The sequence below is a fragment of the Caretta caretta genome, chromosome 2 (assembly GCF_965140235.1).
Source record: "Caretta caretta isolate rCarCar2 chromosome 2, rCarCar1.hap1, whole genome shotgun sequence".
Taxonomy (NCBI): Eukaryota; Metazoa; Chordata; order Testudines; family Cheloniidae; genus Caretta; species Caretta caretta.
Window position 1 is genome coordinate 130,613,206 of NC_134207.1, and position 24,929 is coordinate 130,638,134.

General features: G+C 40.5%; 1 protein-coding gene across 4 annotated transcripts in view; it reads left to right on the forward strand.

Annotated features, from left to right (window-relative positions):
* The first annotated feature begins 601 nt into the window (after positions 1–601).
* Positions 602–24,929, forward strand: part of CDH12 (cadherin 12) — an 862,602-nt gene continuing 838,274 nt past the window's right edge. For all 4 annotated transcript variants that reach the window (XM_075125425.1, XM_075125427.1, XM_075125428.1 and 1 more), the window contains exon 1: positions 602–875. The gene's annotated coding sequence lies outside the window, so the exon portion shown is untranslated. The remainder of the gene's footprint in view (positions 876–24,929) is intronic.

A 24,929-nucleotide genomic window follows, 5' to 3' on the forward strand; every position in this document is an offset into this window, starting at 1 on the left:
ATTAGTAGATGGAATTGATAAATGTGCATATAGAGTTTTGGTTGGGTGCTCTAAAAAAATCAAAGTAAATAAATATAAAAAAATGCACTGATAGAATCAGCAATAGGGTCCTGGAACTTGATCTTTGAAAAAAATCTCATCATATTTTGGACAAGTTTCCTTGTCAGAAATCTATTAATGCTGGAAGGAGGGGGGAAAATACCTCAGTATTGATGATAAGCCAATAGCAGTTTGATGCGTCTGCAGTTTTTATGATATTTGGACCCTAATAGATTGCAACCATTTCAGAGCAGCAGTAGCTTTTTGGTCAGTCACGAGCCCTTTTAGAGCTTTTAGTTTTCACACTGTGGAACTAGACCAGCTTTAAAGATTCCAGCTGGGAATATTTTGTTCAGTCAGGGATTTTCTGAAAACAAGAAGAAAATGCAAGCTGAGGGGATTGCCAAAAGAACAGGTTAGATTTCAACCAATGGGTTAAAATTACTTTTCACAACTAATACCATTTCAAATGCATGCTGTGTATTTTTGAGGGAGGGAGTGACAGAAAGGGAATCCTCAATACCAATTGGCTAGACTCTATCAGCTGCAGTTGAGCTCAAGCTGCTGCTAAAGAGCAGTATTGATCTGAAGGGTAAATGTGTAGGGACCCACAGAGAGAGATACAGTCATTTCTGAGAAGGGAGACAACCTCTTCCAGTAAGAAAGTGTTTTCTACCTGTCTGCCTTGCCTGTGAGATCCTTTGTGAATGAAGGGGGACACCAGAAAGGGCAGTTTGTTGCCACAGTGATTTAGAGAGAAAAGGTATTACCTCAGTACAAGCTACTGTGCATGTTGCTGCTGCTCTTGCTGCTGCTGCTGCAGTTTCATCTAGTAGGTAAGGCTTTTTTGCCTTTTTTTGTGTGTGATTGCATCTTGTGATTGCATCTGTTATTATGTACAGGATTCATAAACAATGCATAGAAAGATATCAAGTCTGTTTAGAAGCTGGAGCGGCATACATGAGAAATCTGATGTCTGAATTAGCAGGTTGTTTTCCCTTTGCTTTTGTTATTTGGAATCAGAAAACTTCAATAAGTTCTAAAAAAAGTGAATAAGTCTTTGGTCTCCAAGAGATGATGTTAAAGGGAGGGGAGGGAGAAGGAGATTTCTCTGCCCCTTGAAATCTTGCAGGTGCTTGACTATTAAAGGGTTTGTTAAGTGGCTTTAAAACACATAGGTATGACACGCATATATATAACTGGTGGCAAGTAGAGCAATTCTGCCAAATATTAAGATACTGTGCAAAATCTGTTGGAAAGTATATATAAATAAGGTATACTGCAAAACTTGAGTAGATCAGGATTTCATATATTTTTAAAATTCAGTCTCTTTAGGGGTTGGGGTTGGGGAGGAATGGGGAAGCTTTAAAGAGATATGTTCTATTAAAGAAAGAGGGCAAGACAAAATAATTTGACTTGAAACAACTTTTGAAACAACCTGATAAATCTTTTGTTGTTTTCTATTTTATTTAGAACTAGATTGCAGAATTAGTTTCATGGCAAGAAATTAATTCAGCCTTGGTAAATAAGGTATCAAAATGCAAGCTTTGATTTATTATGGTCTATGTTTCAAAGTGATCATGTACAAATTAGTCATGTGGGTGATAAGCAAAATATACATAATCCTTAAATAAACATTTAAATTAACAGTTTAGCACTAAATTGCAATTCATGCCTTTTAGATACAAGCATGCCTTTCAGGTAAATTAACATGTTTTTTCTGTATCTTTCTTTCTTGATAAATATTTCTTGAATAATTGTTTTTTAAATGAAAAGTAGAAATGTGATGAGTTTAGTGACTTTGGTATCTTAGTTCTAAGATGTTTTCTAGATTACATTATGAAATATACATGTCTCTCCTATTTGGAACATGACTTTCACTGCAGGGATAGGTACTGTTGGACGTTTGCGCTAATTCTATGATCTTCTGTGATGATTCACAGTTTTTCATATAGTGTGAAACATATGTACAGGGAGCTAAATAAAAAAAGGCACTATTTCAGTGCTGGATAACACCCAAAAGCAATTTTTGTTTGTTCCCCCCACCCCAACATTTAAATTGCACTGTGTATTACAAAAGCATAACAATTCAAGCATACTGAGCAGGTGTAATAATGCAGAGGCTCATCAGATTTCAGATACAAATGATGTCAGAAGTAAAATATTTCACTGAAACAAGGGGTTTAGAATTCAAGCTTTGAGATTCATGAACTGGTCAAGAAGTCTTCATTTCATTCCTGCCAACACCTTTATTAGCCATTTCATTTATCACATTTTACTGTTGAGCAGTTTCCAGGATTCTTACAAAATTTCTCCTCAGAACTGAGAGCCAGATGGTTACACTACAAAGTCATAAGCAGTTAATTGCTGAAATTGATTTGGAGTGCTCAGGTACATACAGTATCAGCACATAAACTAGAGGCTTACATCTTAACTAATCAAACTAGTTGCCTTGTGATGTACTGTGGTGAGATGAAAGTGTCCATTCTGGAGAAGGTATGGAAAACATATACTCTCTCTTCTGATAAGAAACAAAATGCTTTAATGTGAAAAGCTTCCTTGGAAAATAGCTCATTTGCCTTTCTCATAGCTATCATTAAATTACATATTTTGCTGCCTAAACTTTACTTTATCTGGATACGTTTGCTAAAAAAAAGAAATCCGTATTTATGGCTAAACCTATGGCTTCTGGTGGATAGCATTGCAGCTGGAGATAGTACAGTCTCCCACCATTTATGTTATATTCACAAACAGTAGAAGGAAGTTTGCCCACTAAGAATGTTCAGATCCTACTAGCCCACCACTTTTAGAGCCATGTAAGAAAAAATAGTATCTGTAAGATGTGCCAAATCAATATGACAGTGTTGCACTACTGTATTCAGCTTTATATTCTGGAACCATCTCTGGGGCTCTTCTCTTTCCAAACAAATCCTACTAACAGCCATAAATATTCAGTGGTTAGAAACCAGTTTTTAGGTAGGAAAACACATATCCATTCATTTAACAGTTTTTTCAAGCCTTAAATAACTCATCACTTCAATGATGGTGCTGGAAATGGGAGTGAATTCCAAAAGTTTATGGACTACAAAGAACCTAAACTATCCCCAAATAATCTTTAGGTATATACTCTTTTATTCTCCCCAATATTTAAATGATTTTAATGACCTGATATGTCCATGTGTTCTCGAATATACTTTGGCATGTTGAGAGAAAGAGTGTGTGTGTGTGTGTGTGTTTAGAGAAGAGAGTGTGTGTGTGAGAGGGTTCTAAATTTCAACACTCATTACCTCCCTCCAGAAACTGTAGGTATTATGTTCACACTTTACATTAAGGGTACATTTTATAAATATTTTATAAAGAGTTAATAAATGATTAATAGATGTTTTAATAAATAATTATTATAGAATTGAACAGCACAATAGGCTGCATGTAACAATGGCTTATAACAATCTATAACACATAACTCATGTTTGTAACACGCTTAACACAAATATTAATCATATGTTAAACCTTTATAAATTGTTCATAAATATACCTTTAATATAAAGTGTGACCAATATAACCTACATGATATATTCAGAAATGCATTATTGAAATAAACATTCAATAACTCTAATATTAGAACAAAAGAGTTGGAATTATGTTAACTGTCTTCACACAACTCTCATGTGCTGATTAAGCATAGTTAGGCAAAGATATATGTGCACATATCTGCATCTGTTATACATTAACACATGTAGCCAACTGTATGATTAGTAGTTGTGTGTGTGTACACACACATAAATGTCATTTATGGGCCTGATTCAAAGTCCATAAATGTCAATTCAGAGACTCTTGCTAACTTTAGTGGGCATGGATCAGGCCCAATGTACATAAGAAGTAATTAAATCTGACAATATGAAAAAATATGAATATATGGAAGGCAATATTTTATCATGCTAAGGATAACTGGCCATGGACACTAACTTTCTTTGAGAAGGATGTATATAAGAATAGAATTTCTTAGATTTGCATAATCTTGAAGATGACAATATCTGCTCAAACAAAATATCCCACTTTGTTCTTGAATATTTTGGTGTGGTGTGTGCATATACACTATACATATCTATTTCTTGGACAGATGTCATGTACCACAATAATTTGAAACTGCCATAATTAAAAACAAAAGTTCTCTTACAATAAAATAGATTTGCTCTGAAAGCTATTTTTGTGTCTTTTGTTTTTCCTAGTGGTCCTAACAACATATGCTAACTGCTGACATTAACAGCAAAATTCTGTGTGCACTGCCTGATAATTCCAAGTTTGATTAAAGTTAAGTGCTATCTCTGTGAATATATTATATAATTATATGTAAATAGCATTGGCAATACCAGATATCAAGCAGGGTATGAAACAATTTTGTGCTTGGAACTTCATTTCTGACTTTGGTAATACAACACAGTTGTCAAATTTGCACTTTACATGGTTTTTTTTAAAGAATCACAACTTTTACCTTTAGGGCTGTTTCTGTTAGGAAATCATATTGTTTCTCTGTCATGAACAGAAAATTGTTTTCTTACTCTCTTTGTTAACAAGGTGATTATAGCCAGAATGTGATTATAATTAAAAAAAAAAAAAGTGAAATACCTGCAGTGTAGATCTCCTCATCAGTTCATCAAAATCTACATTAAACATCATTAATTAAATTACAATCCAAACAAGTGGGAAGAAAAATATTTCTATGAGAACTAAAATGTGTTTTTTAATTAAATACATTGGTAAATTTTAATTTTTCTACTCACCTAATCAGGCACATGTTAATTTAATTTCCACATTATGTCATTCATTTATGACAGGTGAAATATTTGAATGTACAAAGTGCAAACTTAAAATTCAGAGATGGGTGGAAGGTGGAAAGAGAGAATAAATTAATGTAGATCCAGTAGCATCTGGATTTTTCATAATTTAATTGTGGCTTTTCTGCTCATGGGTAAATGAAGAAAATTGTAATACTCATACACATATCTGCTGCTCTTAAATTATGTGTATGTATCCACAGAATCACTGCATTACCAGTTTCTAAACCATTGTTTTGTAAAGTGCTTGTGTATGATAGGTGCTCTATAAAGCCAAATTCTATTCTACTTGAAAAATGACTTAGAAAATGTGTCCACTTAAAGCAGGGGTGGGCAAACTATGTCCCGGGGGCCGCATCCGGCCCTGCAGACATTTTTAATCTGGCCCTCGAGCTCCCGCTGGGGAGCAGGGATTGCCCCGCTCTGCACAATGCCTGGAAGTAGTGTTATGTCCCCTCTTGGGCTCCTATGCGTAGGGGCAGTCAGGGGTCTCCGCACATTGCCCCCACACCAAGCGATGGGGCAGCGTGCACTGCCTGGCTCCAGCTCCATGTAGGAGCCAGAGAGGGGATAGGCTGCTGGTTCTGGGAGCTGCTTGAGGTAAGCGCCGCCTGGAGCCTGCACCCCTGACCCCCTCCCGTGCCCCAGCCCCCTGCCCCAGCCCTGATTCTCCCTCCTGCCCTCCAAACCCCTCAGTACCAGCCCAGAGCACCCTCCTGCATCCCCAACCCCTTCTCCCCAGCCCAGAGCCCGCACTGCCAGCCAGAGCCCTCACCCCCTCCCGCACCCCAACCCCCAATTTTGTGAACATTCATGGTCCGCCATACAATTTCCATACTCAGATGTGGCCCTCGGGCCAAAAAGTTTGCCCACCCCCCGACTTAAAGCATTGGTGTGTATAAAGAAGTGTGTGTGTGTATACCTACAATTAAAGTGGACACACATACTCTTTAAGTGGAGACTTCTTTATGAGTCATTTTTTAAAGTAGAATAGAATTTGGTTTTATAGAGCACCTATCATACTCAAAGTATCACAAAGCATGCTGGTCATAGAGGCTGAATAGACAAATGATGTTAAGAAGGCATGTGGTGTAAGGCACTGTACGCTTTGAAAAATGTCACATGATCTTCAGCTTTGTCAGCTAGATAAGTAAATCAGAGGCAGACCATTTTGGGTTTAACATGTTATATGAAGAATGACACCTCCAGCAGCACAGCCATGCCCCCTTCTTTCCGTGCACGTCCATGTTACGTTGCCTTAAATGTATTGTATAGGAGTCCAGGCCCTGTTGTGACAACAACTTGCCACCATAAACTTAGTCAGACTGGCCTACATTTGAAAACTATATGGTATTTTAAAATATCATCATGTTATAGAAGTAGCTGTGTCCAAAATGTAGGACAACTGATGTGTGTGCACATATACATTCACACTGTCGTGTGTTGTGATTCTATCAGCTCTCAGAAAATAATGTTGGCTCCTGGGTTAGATGGGAAGCATCTAAGGAAAAGCTAGATATTTTAAGATGAGGTAGTGGGGACACAGTCAGTATCCCTCTTACATGTGAGCAGTTTTTTAATGCAGGTTCCACCTCAAGAAAGCATGTTTTTAAACTGATCCTTATTCAGTACGTCATTTAAATGTGGATTGAGAAAATGTGTGTTTAAGTCTTGAATAGGGATGCTTTCCTGAATTTGGGTTCCCGGTCCCTAGCATAGTGTTAAGGGACTCTGAGCTGCAAAAAGTGATATTATTTCAATGAGATGCAAACCTTAACCACTTGTGATCACTAAGGATTCCATAGTACTCTTTGAAATAATAGTAGTGTAAGATCTGGGGTCCTGGCAAAATGTCTGCTTGAGTAATTCTGGCCAATGTTTTAATTTGTTTCAGTGGGAGAAGATATTCTTCTCTTCCTAGCCAAAGCTATTGCTGGACACTCTTAACCACCTACTGTGGCTGCATTTCACTGATGTGTCCAGTGATGCCTCATATGACAATTTGTATATCAGTTGTTTGTAGTTATAAAACACTTTTAGTCCCTATAAACTTTACATCTACTATTTCACTGTCTGTTGAATTTTTCTATATTTTTATCTGCTTTCCCTGTATGGAAAAATTCCTTCCACCTGCAAAGTCTGCCTTCAGCATCAGTTAAGTATTCAGCTGCCTAGCGCATGACCTCCAAGGGGGCACCTCAGGGCTAGTAACTCACCAGTAGGCTTCTCCCAGTCTAGTCTCTTCTGACTGCAGTGTTTTAACCTGTGATCCCTTTTCACTCTCAAAAGGATGTACACTCTGTTTCTGCTCATTTTTGTGTAGGTGGGCACCTCTGGGTCTCCTATGCACTGTGGAATCTTGGTGTCACTGCAGTCAATGTGAAGGGTTATGCAATGTGTTCAGAACTGAAGATGTCCCTGCACATGACTGAGCAGAAGGAGAGACACATTTCTGAAAGAAAATAAAAATGGCCTGGATTGAGTGGGTTGCTGAGTTGGGCACATGGATTAGGGGGAGAAAAAGCAGAGGTGCGAGTTGGGGAAGGGACAGTTCTAATATACCTTCTTAGTATAAAGACTCTGGCTGGAGAAGTTAATTCAATCTGATTAAATTCAACCTGGTCATCTAAATATTCCTGGAACTGATGGAGACCTCACACTTTGCGTTCCAGGAGTAGTCATTTACACCTATGCAAACTGGACCACATCCTGAGCCCTGATTCATTTACTTTGGACCATTCTGGAAATAAAGAGCAGGCAGAAAGGTGATTGAACCAACTTGCTGGGTATTTTCTTTGCATTGGGGAATCCTAAAGCAATATATCCAGCTGTGTTTTGGGCACATGGTAGGTATTTGTCAAGGGAAAGAAAACATGGCTAGAATGTTGCTGTTGTGCCCTGATAATCCCTGCCTGCCGGAACAGCCCCTCGTAGAATTGTTGTAACTCCTGAAACTTAGGATAGCCATGAGACTGCCCTCTTTTGAAATTTCTGCTGCTTCCTTCTTCTGGGCTTAGCTGGATTGATGTATGAAAATGAAAAGTAATTCTAAAACTTAGCCAAAATTTATGAACTTCAGAGAAGATTAAAAAAAAAAATAACGAGGATTCCTTGTGGAACCTTAGAAACTAACACATTTATTTGGGGAGAAGCTTTCGTGGGTTAGAACCCACTTCATCAGATGCATGGAGTGAAAATACAGGAGCAGGTATAAATACATGAAAGGAGGGGGATTGCTTTACCAAGTGTGAGGTCAGTCTAACAAGATAAATCAATTAACAGCAGGATACCAAGGGAGGAAAAATAACGTTTGAAGTGGTAAGAGAAGATTCAGTTAAGTGTTGGGCAAGGATCTGTACCAGTACTTTATCCAGTCTACTTAGCCCCCGCCCTCTCTCGCTTTCTCTCTGTTAGTTTCACTTAAAAAAATACATTTTAGATCAAGCCCCAGGTGTCCTATCATGCATTCTTTCTCTTTGATCACAAATAATCGTTAGGTGCCATATTGTGGCCTAAAGCTGTACCTTTGGGAAATTGGGAGGCATATTTTCATAGGCAGTGCAGGACTTCACACAGGAATGACAGCGCACACATTTTGTGTGTGGACTAAATGGAAGTCCTTTGAAACGAACCTTCAGGACATGGAGATTCAAGGACCAATTTTTTTTTAAAGCATGCACCTTGCTGAAGTGCAAAGTTACTTGCAGTCAAATGTGCCAACTGGACAATTGTAAATGCAAAGCGGGTTAGGTGCTTAGCTAGCTCTTCCCAGGTGAAAGTACTAGTCTTTTGCATGAATTTGCACATGTTTTTCCCACACATCTTTCCTGTGGGGATATGTTGAAAATGTGGACCTTTAAAGGTCTTTCAGATTGTAAACAGGTGTGCACACATACTGAAAACCCACATTTACATTGTGCAGACTGCTGTTTGTATGTAAAAACTGGGTACTATGGTCATGTATGCAGTTAGTTAAATGGAATGTCTGCATGTGGTGTTGGAGTTGTTGCATGTGTAAATAAGTGTGTGTGTGTGTCTGTGTGTCTGTGTGCAAATAAAAAAGAGACCTATAGAAACTTTGTGCCTTAATGCATCAAAAATGTTGGTTCTATGATTGGAGTTGGTCAGGATTTTTTTGGATGAAACGCTTTTCTGTAAATGTGAAACCCAAAGCTTTCACAAAAATGTATGTTTCAATGAACTTTGGTTGGAAAGGTTTCTCAGGTCCAGGATGGAATATAGGTCAAACTGAGAGAGAAACACACCAACCCATCATCCCAGAATAGCCAACAACCCAGTGATTAGGACAGAGAGAGAGAGAGAGAGAAAACAGGGACTGGGACAAGGGTCTCCCACATCCCAAGTAAAGTATCTAACCAGTGGGTTGGTGGCTATTCTGGAGTGGTGGATGTCTCTCTTTTTTTGCAAAATATTTCAAAAGACCCCAGTACAGAACAAAAAGAAATTCTAAAACATCAATTTTGTTTATTTATTTCTTGGGGAAAAAAAAGAATTCTTGATTTCTGGTTAGCCCTACCTATGATCCCATTCCTAAAAAAATTCTGTATTCTGGAGCAATTTCTGCAAATGACATACATCATATCTGTGTCTGATGAGTATTAGGAACAAATCTTTTCTCTAATAATATCTATTAATAAACTGCTATCAGTATGGAACTATAAAAATCTTTGTAGCAAAATTGTCCTCATGTCAGGTTTTGTTACTAACTTAGAACTTATCCAGGCTCTTAAGAAGATAATGTAAATTTTTCAAATGAACCTGAGCCTGGCCTTGGGCCAATTCTTGGTTTCCAGTTCTTGCACTGTCAGAACAGTTGAAAATTGGTGGCTTTGATGAATAACCTCCCAACTCAAAGCAAAACACAAGAGTGAAACAACATTGATTAAAACCAAAGAAGAGGTCTGTATGAATCCCCATGAGCCTCCAAACTATACTGAGCTCACACAGGTCCCAGTTCTTCAAGGTGCTGAAGCTCATGCTTAACTGTAAGCACTTGAATGGTTTCATTGGCTTCAATGAGACTACTCATGTACCCTGCTGAATCAGGTCCGTAGTGTCAACAATGGCACTAGAAATGCCATAGAGGATGGATTCAGGGATTGGGCCATGCACAACCAATAAAATGAAATCCCATTGCCATGTGTGCTCCCTCAGTCCTCTCAAAGTGGATGCCATGCTTTAGTTCTATGCCCCATCCAAAGCATGAAGTGGCTTTAAGCTAATGAGGCAGATTCTATATCCCACTGAGAGGCTTTGGTGCAGGAAGCCATCGGGGGCAGGTTACAGCTTCTTGATCCTGAACCATTTTATCCTGGTGCAAGATAGAGCAGCAGGGGAGTATCTTTATCTTCCCCACTTTCTCTGCATTGAGGTTATGTCTATAATCAGAGGGAGTGTGTGCATCTCCAGTAAACATACCCAGGCCAGCTTTAATCTAGCAAATTTGAGTCCCAGAGCAGTGAAACCATGACAACACGGGCATCAGCACAGGCTGTACTAGCTTACCAAAGACACTTTTACTACTCGCCGCGATAGCCTACACTGAAGCATGTGCTGTGACTACTTCACTACTCCAGGACCTGAGCTAGATCTATAATAGCTAGCTTGGGTATTTCTACTGGAGCTGCACACGCTCCCTTTGATTGCAGTGCAGATGTGCCCTGAAGGTGAAGGGGTGGTGTCAGGATCAGCTAGTGCAGGCGGTGGGGGAGCTGATTGAGAAGGGACAGTGAATTCTCCATTAGATATTGCTGGCTGTTTTAAGTCTATTTCGTAAACTGTGCAAAGTAGTCTTAGCAGACGGGAGAATTTGGCCCATCTCACCACACATATTGAAACCTAAATGTTCAAAGGTAAATAAACTCTATAAATAAAAGTTAACAATCTGGCTTAGTTGTCTCATTATTATCATCATTATTATTTCAGTTAGGTTAACTCAATATGAGTATAAGCTAGGTTTTGAAGTCAGAGGAGAGGCAGGCACAAGTACATACTCAGGTTTCCGAGATCCATGCAGAAGCTGTGAGTGGTTCACAGGGATTTCATTATCATCCACATGCAAGCTAGTTCATTGTTTTTGGCTCATCTGGCTGTGGGTGCCAACTGGAGAATGGTTGAAAGAGTGAATCCAGTCCCCTAAGCATGCATGTTTTATTATGTTCTTGAAGCTACAGGTGGAGAAGAAAATTGTTCACCCTAGTTGATAAAAGCAGCCTGGCATAGTGAATTTCAATCCAGTAGGTAAAATTCCAAGAGGAGCTTGAGGAAGAATAAAGGGAAAGAAGTACATGGTGAATAGAAGAAATACATTTGATGAGGAACTAACAAAACGGCTTGTACAGAAGTATGTATGTATGTATTTATTTGATGTTGCCTTAGAAACATACAGCCAAATAAAGTCTGCCCCTTCATTGATGCCGTGGAAGCAGGAGAGTGTTCAAGAAGCCCCTTACCTCCCTGCCCATCTACTCAAGGACAGTCATAATGGAGTTGACTGTGATGGGGAGAGTAGAAGGGGTCTGCCACCACTAGCAGGCCCAGGGGGTTGGGGGTGGGGGGAGTTTGGGTGTGTGCAAGCAAAAAAACAAAGCAGCAGGATAGGAAGGAACATGGATTACCATTGTTATGTAGGAATTTATGCTGCCCAGCATCCTCCCACCAGCATTTCCTACGTGGGGGAGGATGTCTCTTGTCCTGTAGCCCAGCATGTTCCCTTTAGGCCACAGCATGTGGTCAGTGCACCTTGCTGACTCCCACGCAACTCTGTCTCTGTTGAGACAGCTGGGTGTGTAACTGTTGCCAGTCATACTCATTCATTTAGCATCCAACATGTAAACAACTTGAGTGAGCTTAGGTGTCATCAAGATGAAAACAAAGAATACAAATTGGATTGCAAGGCCTGTCAGGGTTCCCTCCCCACTCTGAACTCTAGGGTACAGACGTGGGGACCTGCATGAAAGACCCCCTAAGCTTATTTCTACCAGCTTAGGTTAAAAACTACCCAAAGCACAAATTCTCCCTTGTACCTTGGATTAGGTAACACTGCCACCACCAAGTGATTTAGCCAAACTCAGGGAAAGGACCACTTAGAGTTCCTACTCCCCCCTAATATCCCCCCAAGTCCCCGCACCCTCTTTCCTTGGGAGGCTTGAGAATAAACAAGATGAGCACAGACCAACCTTTGGTTATTTTAGGACACACACAAAAAAAACCCCAATCAGATTCTAAAAGAAACAGAAGTTTTTTTAGAAAGAAAAAAGGTAAAATAAGCACCTCTGTAAAATTAGAATGGAAAATAATCTTACAGGGTGTCAAGGTTCCTTCCCCACTCTGAACTCTAGGGTACAGATGTGGGGACCTGCATGAAAAACCCCCTAAGCTTATTTTTACCAGTTAAAACTTCCCCAGGGTTCAAACTATTTTACCTTTTGTCCCTGGATTTTATTGCTGCCGCCACCAAGCGTCTAACAAATATAACTGGGAAAGAGCCCTCTTGGAAACGTCTTTCCCCCAAAAAATTCCCCCAAGCTCTACACCCTCTTTCCTGGGGAAGGCTTGATAAAAATCCTCATGAGTTTGCATAGGTGAACCCCGACCCAAACCCTTGGATCTTAAGAACAATGAAAAAGCAATCAGGTTCTTAAAAGAATTTTAATTAAAGAAAAAGTAAAAGAATCACCTCTGTAAAATCAGGATGGTAAATACCTTACAGGGTAATCAGATTCAAAACATAGAGAATCCCTCTAGGCAAAACCTTAAGTTACAAAAAGACACACAAACAGGAATATACATTCCATTCAGCATAACTTATTTTATCAGCCATTTAAACAAAACAGAATCTAACGCATATCTAACTAGATTGATTGATTATTAACCCTTTACAGGAGTTCTGACCTGCATTCCTGCTCTGGTCCCAGCAAAAAACAAACAAACAAAAAACACACAGACAGAGAGAATCCTTTGTTTCTCCACCCCCCCCCCAGCTTTGAAAGTATCTTGTCTCCTCATTGGTCATTTTGATCAGGTGCCAGCGAGGTTATCTTTAGCTTCTTAACCCTTTACAAGTGAAAGGGTTTTTTCCTCTGGCCACGAGGCATTTAAAGGTGGTTAGCCTTCCCTTTATATTTATGACACAGGGCAATCAGATTCAAAACACAGAGGATTTCTCTCTGGGTCAAACTTTAAAGTTACAAAAAGAAAACCAGGCATACACCTTCCTCTCAGCACAGAGAAAATCACAAGCCAAAACAAAAATAAGATAACACATTCCCTTGCTAGTACTTACTAATTCAAATGGAGTTGGATTGCTTGCTTCCTTGATCTGTGTCCGACACGCACACAGAACAGACAGACCAACCCTCCCCTGAAGATTTGAAAGTATCTTGTCCCCTTTTTGGTCCTTTTGGTCAGGTGCCAACCAGGTTACCTGAGCTTCTTAACCCTTTACAGGTAAAAGGATTTTGAGCCTCTGGCCAGGAGGGATTTTATAGTACTGTATACAGGAAGGTTGTTACCCTTCCCTTTATATTTATCACAAGGCCAAATTAATAATTATTGTTATAAATGTTAGTTCAGAATAATTTAGAAGAGAAAGAACTCTCTCTTCTTTCAAGACTCAACACTCTGAGTGTAATGGTCCCAATTCCCTGTGGTGTCCACAATTAAAATAAACTCCCAAGATGGACTGAAAAGAAGAGGAAATCTTTGAAAGATTTGTCTTAGTTGGTTCTGAGGCTCAGTCCTGTTATCTGAACTGAACAGAGAAGAATCAGATTTAACACCTGGACTCATGTCTTTGCAATATCCAGAGTTCCTAAAGTAGCAATTAAATGGCTTAATCTTAAACTCCTCCTAGGTTCAATTCAGTAGATCTGTTCTGAAGGGCAATGTTAATTCTGCATGAATTGCTGCTTCATATTAACTGGCAGTGCTTTAATTTCCACACCATATCAGAGTCTCTTCTGAACTCCTTGCTCTGTGAAATCCTGCAAGGAGTGGAAACTTTTTTCCAAATGGTGAATTTCTTTCTCGGTTTTTTTTCTATACAAATCCCTAATTTACTATTATACATAAAAATATCTGTCCATATACTTATATATCCAAATATAACAGAGACATGTTTTAAAAATAGCTCAGAAGTTAAATAAATCATGTGTTTCCCATCCCTCCTCCTCCTTTCCCCCACTCTTGGAATGCTTACAATTTAACTTATGCTCAGACTGTATGTTCTAAAAGAACATAAATCCTTGGAGCATTGACAAATCTCTGAGTTTTTAAACTGGATTGTGACTTGTTCATTTAGAGGGCTACTTCAGTAAAACAATGGATCACTTAGGTTAATGATGGATCATGGTGCGATTTGATTTGCAGAGTGCAGACTTGCCCATTATCCCCTAGTGTTTGTGTGGGTCATGTTATCACAGCCAAATAATGAGTCATGCCACCCTTTGTTCCTGGAGATATCCCAGTGATTACAGGAAAGCTCACTATGCTAGTCTATGAAGCCTTGAGGGTTCTGCTAGCTGCTGGTGAATTATTATTTTTCTCCAGAGATGAGAAACCAGGCAAGGGTCAGGCTTCTCTCTGACTGTGACACCTGCCTCTTGTGGTTCCATTGGGCCATCTGGCTGAACAGACGGGCTGGACATTAGCAGAAATCAGATCTCTGCCTCACTCTGTCTTTTGCTCCCTGTTTTCTTCATCTGGTGGGGAAGGTTAGCTGATCCTGACCTTCTGTGGCAGATTATTTACAATGAAAGCTGCTCATATATATGTAGTATTATTTCCTTTGTGCTTGTGCAGCAGCTTTTGATGAGGAGAGAGAGCATGTTCATACTTTCCCAAGGCTTTTTATTGATTTATTGGTGTCAGGTCGAACAGTCTTGAACGGGCACAAGCACTGAGAGGAAAGTTTTCTAACCGTGAAGACACTGCAGCAGTGCCAACACGAGAGTGTCTTTTTTCGATACGGTCACATTGTCTTTTACTCTGCAGGACACTCCTCACAGAGGAACAGTAACCTGAAGCACTCTTGGTGACAGGAATGGACAAGTGAAAATTTGTAGAAGTGTATGAGCGTTCTTAAGGTTTACCTCCCCTTCTCTCTTGTTTGTAAATAGTCTGGCTATTCTTACCAACCACTGCAGTCACACAAAGTGACCGTCAGGCTGCTCCAGGACTGAACCTTGTTAAATGCTTCCAATAAAAGTGCCATAAACCTCATCGGCTAACCATAAAACACTACTGGTTAATACAGACTGCAGCTAAAATATGAATGGCCAGAGAAGTAGGTTCATTATGTTTTCTTACCTTAAATTTTATGATCAAGGGTGAGGGATCAGAACACCAAATATCTTTGTTACCAGCTCCATAAGTAACCTTGATAAAGGAGTGATTGTTGTTAGAGACGATGCTCTATCTCCAAGTGAATTAGTTTTGTTGTTGTTTTTAAAGAAGCTCAATCAGTTTCTGTCACTGGGAGGACAGAGAGAGAGACAGGGAGAGAAGTATTATATGGTACAAGAATGTTTTCCTGAGAAAAACAACTGATTTTGTAAAATCCAAATGGAAAAACCCCTGTAAATGTTGTTCAGCTTTCCTTGTTGCTAGACAATGATAAATGTAACTGCAGAGAGACAACAAGTGTTCATTAGTGGCAGGACTAGTAGCCAATTTTTCTAAATTCATTTAAACCTGGTAATACCCCTTTCCGCCTACACACAGACACCCACACGCTCCTCTCCCCCCCCCCCACCAGTTTCATAAACCTTGGAAATGTGCCTGCTTTTCCCAGCTATCTACATCAAAAACTGGAAACATAATTCCATGTGATCAAAATCATGTTCCCCTGATGTATGGGGAATACGAGGAAAAGTTGCGGATGTGCAACAATGAATGAAATCATTTTATTCCTTTATAATGCATTCATCTCTCATTATGGTATGTTTTTATTCTAATCTAAATGCATTATGCTGGACTCTCCCTAGAAATATTAAAATATCAAAATTTTAAGCGGATTTTCAAACTAAACTAGATTTCCCAGCTGCTTAGTGCTACATATTTACAGTGAAAGAAGAGAAAATGGTTTTTGAAATGTGTACCACATCAAAATTCTGGGAAGTTTTGCATATTCTAATTTGGTAATAGTTGCAGCTCATTCACTTCCTGAAAGTCCCTCACGATGTTTATCTCTGAACTTTAATAGAAAGAGATTTTTCTTCCCCCTACATCAGCAGCATAATCATTTTCACAGATCAATAAGTATTCATTCATTTTGAAGTTTACAGCCCATGCTAGTTTAGTCTCTTAAGTACTGTTGATACGTAAGCTCTATCCTAAATGGATTACTTAAACTTTAATACGATATTCAAACAGAGGTTGTACATGCCACTTTGTGCAGGCCAAAATCCCCACTCCCAATTTCTATCTCACTGTTAATTACTGTCTCCAAGAACATTCAGGTTTTCAAACGTGATAGAGATAATTTGGAAAGTTTTCAGACTCAGTTCACATTATGATTACTAGCATTTTACAACATTTCCAAGGCTATTTAAAAATGGCTTGAGGGTACAAAGAGCCATTTTGCAAGCAAAGCATAGATTTTTCTCAGTGAATAACCACAGCCTTAATTCTGCCCAATAGTTTTATAGCATTGTACTTCTTGCTATTTAAGTATGTTTCATAACTCTGTGTTTTGGAAGTTTTTATTAATGTTGATGAACATAAAGTGAAATTGCATTATAGATAATGGAGACTCTGTGAGGTAGGGAAGAACCATTAATGTCATTTTACATATGGGGAACTGAGGGACCAAGAGACGAAAACTATGTCTACACTGAATTGTATTTCCGGGTCTGTGGCACTTGGGTTTGTGGACCTGGTTTTTCCAAGCCCACTCCTGAATGTTGACACTGCATTGTAAACCTCACTTACAGTTGCTGGACCGGGTCTCACAGCTGTGCTAACACGTCTGTACAGCACTACACAGACCTTCTGACTCATGTCTGCGGCTTGAGCTGCATCCACACTATAAAATTAAAGAGCTTGGACCTGAGTCACAGTGGGACTCAGGCTCTGACTCACTCCCCTAGCAGGGACCTAGGACTTGAGTCCTGAGTGCTTGCTGACCCAAGCTGGACTGATTGGTGTGAGGATGGAAGGGGGCTTGGCCTCAAACCTGAGTCAGAGCCCAGGCTTAGTGTGCTGTGTAGACATCCTGTAAGTGTATGTTTACATTGCAATAAAAGACCCAGAGAACGACCGCAACTGGGCCTGGTCAGCTGACTTGGGCTGCAGGATTTGGGGCTAAATATTGCAGTGTACATATTCCGGCTCGGGCTGGAGCCTGGGCTACAAGACCCTGTAAGGGGAGTGAGTCTATAGAAAGATCTAAGATCTACAGAATGATTTGTGGCGTTTTAATGTGTATATTGTGTGTGATTATATACTTTAGATATCACTACCCTGATGTTGTCTTTTCTGGGTTAGAATTAAGGTTATGATTGTTATTTGAATGAGAGTCAGTGTCTTTTTTGAGATGCACACACAGCCTTTGGAGGGTAGTGTGCTGGAGAGATGAGGTGGTTGGAGGGAAGCAATCTGGGATGAGATTTCCACCCATCCTTCCTGTGGATCTCCCTGCTGTCAGCAGGAATGGAATATCTCCACTGAGCATTAGAATGTTTGTTGCCCACAAATTCTTGAGTCTTAGGATGCTCATTGGCTCAAATGTAACATTTGGTGGAAATTTGGTGGAAACATTTGGTGGAAATAATTATTTTTCTACTCACAACTTTCCTAGTGATTGGTTTCCATTTTGAAAACTCTGTGCAGAAAATAAATATTAGAGAGACAAGTTGGGTGAAATATCTTTTATTGGACCAACTTCCGCTGGAGAAGGACAAGCTTTCGAGGTACACAGAGCTATTCTTCAGGTCTAGGAAAGATACTCAGAGCGTCACAGCTAAATACAAGGAAAAGAGAGAGGCTTTTTGAACTTTGGTAAACACCTCTATTCGAAGTGTATAATAATTCAGGAACCTCTTGTCCATTTCACTTCAACTTTTATAGAAAAGGTATACCTCTGCCTGCGCTCTTATTTACCAATTTTAAGGCCAGTGTGACCTTTTTTCTGGTGTATTTTGGAATACAGGAGTGGGGCAAAATTGAACTTACTTCAGTTCCACTCTTAACTTGTGGGTGTCTACTTCAACTCCAACATTTCAGTGCAACTTCATTTTATACTCGGTTAATGAACAAAAGTCACAAGTGCCATAGATAGATGAACTTAGCATGGATCAATTGGCTGTTGACACTGGCATAACACAGCTGGTGCTTATGTTCTATGCATAAATATTTCACCTGGCAATTTCTGCATTCTGGTCTTTTATTACTGTTATTTTGTATCCCACAGTTCTGGTTAAGTCACCCAATTGCAGCAATCAGAGTTGGCATGGTGGAATATGAAATAACAAAAGGGAATGAAAGCATCAAACCATAAAAAGAGGAATATAGCAGGTATTCCACATTAAAAAGGGCAGCTAAAACAATCTGATCCATATGCAAGAGACTGGATCCTGTTTTGGAGGGGAATTTTGAGAACAGACTCTCATGAAGATAACAATATTTAGTACTTGCATGCCAGTGTGCATATTGAAAGCACTGTTAAAATGTTGATTAATGACACTCCTGTACGGTTATTAGGTAATCATGTGTTATTCTCCCCATTTTACAGATGGGGAAATTTATAACAGGAAGCAAAGTGAGTTACACAGAGTCAGACAGCACTGTCAGAATTAGCAGCAGTTGTAATGGGGCTAATCACAATTTATTAAAAACTATTTTTAGATGGAAAACTAGGATTTTCACTAAACAAAATGTTTTGTGAAAAGTGTCCTCTTTCCGTGGAAAATTTCCACTCTTTGAAAATCAAAATCCCAAATGCCTGAAAGAAAGTGGTTCTCATGGGAAATGTCACCGTGATGCATAGTGGAAATTGTAGTTCAGTTGTCTCATGTCCCCTTTCTCCTCTGTGGGCCAGGCTTACCAGCTGGACTTCATTTCCCATGATGCACTGCCTCATCTCATTATGGTGCATCATGGAAACATACTCTGACCAGGGCACAAGTCTGTACAGGAGAAAGGGACCATGAGGCACTTAAACTACAACTCTCAGGATGCACTGGAGTTGCAGTTGTGAATTTTTGATTTTGGCTAAAATATCTCCATTTTATTTTTTTCCTCTGAAAAATTAAAGTTTTGCACTGGAAAATTATTTTTTACTGACCAGCTCGAAGTTTTAGTACTGAGGAATTCCTGAGTCCAAACTCTGTGCTTATTTCTTTAGACTATGCTGCCTCCTGGATACATTATATGTGTTACTGATAAATGTGATGGGATGTAGGGTGCTGTCTGGCTTTGTTTCTATGGAGGATTTGCTTTTAGTTTAGTCAGCATTGCAGTCCAGTCCATTACTGTTCAATCCATGCCAAGTCTTAGGGGGGACACTGTGTGCGGACAATAGGCAGCCTAGGCTGTGTTAAATTGGTGCATGACTTAAAGATCCAGGGGTAAGTATTGCACCTCAATCTTTGGCTGGCATACTAAATAATTACTTGATCATCAGTGCCCTGACTCTCTTCAGTGCCCTGTGAGAGCATTGCATAATTCCATGATGGCAGACTGATTGGGAAGAAGTAAGACCATGAAGTTCTTGTAACAGCTTTGGTTAATTGTTTTCCATCTGTCCTTGAGGTCACAATTAGCTAGTTAGCTTAAAGTTTGTGCTTTGTGATTATCTGACAGGTGGCCTTAAAACCTGATGAATTTCCCTGCCAATGAAACAACATGTGAACCCCTGAAAAAGTTTGCAATTCCTAGTAACATAGATTCGATTGATGTAATTTAATTAGAAGAATAAATGAGGAAGGGGAAATTTTTTCACTTCCCCATTCATTATTCCTTAATTAGACTACAACTAATCAGGATTCCTGATTGGCTAAAATAACTCCAGATATTATTTACTGCACTTGCCATTGTGAGAAGATAAAGAGTAAATCATGAATTATCTCTGAGGGCCAAATATCACAAAGAACAAAGAGACAAGATAGACCTTAAAGTACAGTAAACATTACTGTGTCTGCAATCTGTCAGCTAAGTAATTTATTACAGTAAATTAAATGCTTCTCTTGTAGAATGACAGAGTACATTTTTTCAATATGTAATATTTATTCATATTCTATTTCTGAGTACTGGAGTGGATCAATACTGCACCTGAAAGCAGTGCATTTATCTTGGTTTTGGCTTGTATAAAATACATTTTGCATACTTTGCTTAACATCAAAAGACATCCAGGGGGCCAAATGGATGATGATGATAACACATCTCTGAAGTCATGGCAGCTTAATTGTGGAGTCTAAACGCTGAGTACAAAATTTAATTTAGACTTAATTTTTTTTATATAAATCGATTACATCTTACCAGTCTGGTTGTGCTGTGGTACCTGCTGTATGCTTATGTTCAGTGAAAAGCTAATCTGTTTAATTTTAAGAGGAAAAAAGAAGAAATTCTGCCGGTTTCTAAATACATGATGGAGTCTTCTATTGAGTTCAATGGATGAGCGACAGTCAGTTATTGTGGGTCTTGAGATGAGACCAAAGATCAATTTCAGACCTGCAGTCCTGTCCACAAGTGCCACAGGAGAAAACAATGGATGAATGTGCTCTGCTTTTTGCTTTCTGCCTCTCATGTCTCTCCTGGATTGCAGCAATCTTGCAAACTCTTGAAACCTTTCCAACTGAGGTGCCAGAGCTGCCGCTGTCAGATCATGTCATGGGCTAAGAGCTCCCAGGTGTTGAGGTCAACATTGCAAGACTGGCCTTAAGAGTGTCATTGTAATGTTTTCTTGGTCTGCTTCTAAAACAAGTTCCCATTTGCAGTTCTCTGTAAAGCATGGCCTTTGGTGTTCTGCTTTCAGGCATACTGACCACATGACCACACCATCTTAGCTGCACTCTCACTATAAAAGTTTTAATGTCTGAGATGCAGTCAAAGACATTGGTGTTTGGAACCAAATCTTGCTACTTAATTCCAGCTATCTGCCCTAGACATTGTAAGTGGAATTGGTCCAAACATTTTATGTGGCACTTTAAAATAGTCCAGATATTGCTGCTATAGAGGAGAGTGGTTCTGAATACATAGGTATGCACTATTCACTCATGTAATTTAGTTGAAGGCCTGATGAAGTTTGTTTAGTGGAGTCTCACATACACAACAAATGCAAGAGAAAATGCACCCCCATTTTCATGCCCTCGGAGTATTCATTTGCACATATGAATCAGGTAATATGTGCAAACAAAGGATGTATGTTCATGCATATACCATTTAGCTGATGCGTTGCACAAAAATATGCATTGCACATGGTGTGTAAGTAAGCATTAACAGATAAATAGCTACAATACATGTGACAAACAACAACATCCCATAGTTCGTGCTCATTGTTCTAGCTGCTTGTTGTTCTTTCAGTGGCTCTATCCCAGTGTTTCACATTCTGTGACTGGCACCAGACTAGTTGAGGACAAGTGCAGTACAGGGAAGAACGGTAATGATGAAGAAAGCTATATAATCCTGGATCTTTCCATCCTCACCCTCTAGTGCAAATGAGCTCCTGAGACTGTGGGCAAAACAGGAGGTTAGTACTTTGAAAGCACATTTTACTGCTGGACACAGAAGCAGGTCCTGTGTGTAGGACTGAAGGCTAAATCAGTAAGCCACAGGCCCCAGTTTCTTCCGATGGCACCAGCTAAAGTGAAAGAAAATATATGACTTAGGCTCATGGAGCCATCACTGCACATACAAAGATCGTCCATCTGCCAATCTATTTTAAATGGGGCTCCACTAAAAATGACTGGAAAAGTCTGTTCTAGACCACAGTCTATTTCTGAGCTAAGTGAAATTGCCATATTTGAGCTGACTGTCTGGGTTGGTGGCTTATCCTTGATGCTTTATTACAAACCTTTTCTGGTGAAGTCCACCTGGTGACTGTTGCGTTTCTTTCTTTCTTTCTTTCTTTCTTTCTTTCTTTCTTTCTTTCTTTCTTTCTTTCTTTCTTTCCCTTTACTCTGTATTTCTTTTTGCTTTTTCAAGGTTATACCTTTTTGTTCTCTTGTTTCGTCAGTCAAGCTCCCTGTTCCCCAGCAGGCACAAGACTGCCTGGTCCGTTAGGTGGCAGCATCTGCTGTTGTCTGGCTTTATGGTAACAAGTCATACATGCATTTGTAGTGTAACTGGGTGCTATGGGAACAGAGGAGAGAAACATGGGTTGCTAAACTGTGGCATAATCCAGCAGTCCTATCACAGACTGTACAGTTAGCTCCTGTCACAGACTGCAACAGGAATTTCTGTGTGAGCAGGGATGGAAGGTGGATCTTTCATGGAGCCACATGCTACTTTACCTGCAGCCACATGAGCATATTTGAATTTGGGTCGGAGGATGGGTAGTGAGGGACAAATCCAGGATCATGCAGCTTTCTTTAGTGTTACTGTTCTGTGCCCTAAATGCCCCCTTCCCACCAAGGTCAAGCCTGCCTCCTCCCATCAAAGTTGGGAAACACTGCTTTGAATGAAAGTGAAGAACTTCCTTATTGCAGCTAGCCAACAGTACAATACAGTGTGTGAGAGAAAAATTCCTCCCTAAACTTCTCAGCTGATCAGTTTATGTCTTGAAGCATGAAATCCATTTCCCTTATATCTACTGTTTTTTAGATTGTACAGCTGCAAATTTTAACAGCACAGAGAAACATCTCATCCTTTCAAAAATATGTACAAGGATACATGATTTGTCTCAATGCTCTCCCGGGGCAGTGAATTCTACCAGTTGATTATATGCTGCATGATGAAGTATTCTGTATCCTTAAACTGGTTGTCTTTTAATTTCATGGACTCTCCCTTTATTCGTGTTGTATGGGACATGATAAAAAGGAGCATCAGATACATTATTCAATATAAGTGAAATTAACCCCTGTACAGAGGGCCAGCACAAGGCCTAAACACCTCTTGAATGCCACGTAAGCCCTACTTGGAGCATCTAAGTGGTGGTTGGGCTGTGCGCTGACTTGTGAAAGGGTGAATTGCACCCTATGCTTTTGACAATTTTGGGTACCTCGTTTAAATTTCCTCTGACTCCTCGCCTTCTAAGATAAATAATACCACACTTTGTAGTCTCTCATTATGCATGAATCCATCCCTAATGCGAGTAGTAGTAACAATAATAATAGAATTTGCATGTTTGGATCTTTGAATTAGAACTATATAGAACTTCCTGTTTCAATCAGTGGCCAGCAGGTGGCAGTTGACTGTTGTTTTACTGCTGGTAAACTCTGAAGCTCCTGAGTTGTGCGTGGTGCATCTTTTAACAATTTAGCTAGTGCTAACAATCATCACTTCTCCTAAAAGCCATTACTGTTGTGATTTTTTTCAACCTATGCCATGTTATTATCTCAATGAGTGAATCTAAAGTATTTATTTCACTCCCTATCCATGTACATGTGAAGCTGTTGCCCCCTTACTAACATTCAGTGGGGGTGTTTTAGTTGCTAGCTCCCAATACCAAAAAGGGGAAGGGTCAATGGGGAATCAGGATCCTGAGACTGACAGCTCCCAGGAACAATGGGGAGAGGCCAATGCTCCAGGTCAGCTTGAATGACAGGGCACGCAGGCTAATCAGGGAGTCAGGAGGCCAGGGAGGTCCCGTCCTCGGTGTGAGCTGGATTTGTTTGGATCAGACAGAGTGGGGCCGAGCTAAGGAGAAAGTAGGGGCCCGAGCTGAGCTGGGAAGCAGAGCTGTGCCAGATCCACAGGGACCAGAAAAGCAGCCCAGAGAGAGCAGACCCTATTCTGAGAGCAGAGCTGCAGCCCCAAAACCAGAGGCATAGCCCAGAGAGAGCAGACTTGCCCTGGGAGCAGAGCTGCAGCAACCAGAGCCACAGGGGCCAGAGAAGCAGCCCAGGGAGCTGGAGGCAGAGCAGAGTGGTGGAGCTGGGGCTGGAGCAGTCCGGAGCTGGGTGTCGTGAGCAGCTGGGGAGACCGAGGGGGACCTTGGGCAGTGGGCCCAGCACAGGGAGATGCCTCAGCCAGGAGGCTCTGCAGGTCAGATTTGAAGGGGGATTGGTAACCCCGACATGGCGGGGGCAATGCTGGGAAGAAGTGCCCTGCCACCTAGAGTCTGTGGCCACCACCAGAGCAAGTGTCCAAGCCACAGCATCCCTGTAGCACAGCCAGGGCCTGAGAAGGAGGCCTGGGACTTACAAGAAACAGACTGTGAACTGCCCTGACATTCCAGAGACGCCGTTTGTGATGTTCCCCGCCACAGAGCGGGTTGATGTGTTTCCTTTCACCTTTCCCATTTCCCCTTATTCTTTTTAAAATTAATTGTTGATTAAATAACTTGCATTTGCTTCAAATTGTATGTAATAATCAGTGGGTCAGAGAGGTGCCCATTGCAGAGAGAGTACCCCGGAGTGGGGACACCCTAGCCCCTGTCCTAGGTGACCGCAGCAGGGTTGGTGGTCGAGCCCCCCAGGAATCCTGCGCCCAGCCTTGTTGGGGTTACGAGGACTCTGCCAGACAGGAGAGTGGAAGGGGAGTCCTCAAGGGCAGGGAGGCCACTGGCTAAAGGAAGTGGGAGTGAGGACTCGGATGCTTTCAACTACCTGAAAGGGGGTTCCAAAGAGGATGGCTCTAGACTGTTCTCAGTGGTAGCAGATGACAGAACAAGGAGTAATGGTCTCAAGTTGCAGTGTGGGAGATTTAGGTTGGATATTAGGAAAAACTTTTTCACAAGGAGGGTGGTGAAACACTGGAATCTCCTTCCTTAGAAGTTTTTAAGGTCAGGCTTGACAAAGCCCTGGCTGGGATGATTTAATTGGGGATCGGTCCTGCTTTGAGCAGGGGGTTGGACTAGATGACCTCCTGAGGTCCCTTCCAACCCTGATATTCTGTGATTCTATGATCCTTTCGCTAGCCCACTTCACTGGGGTA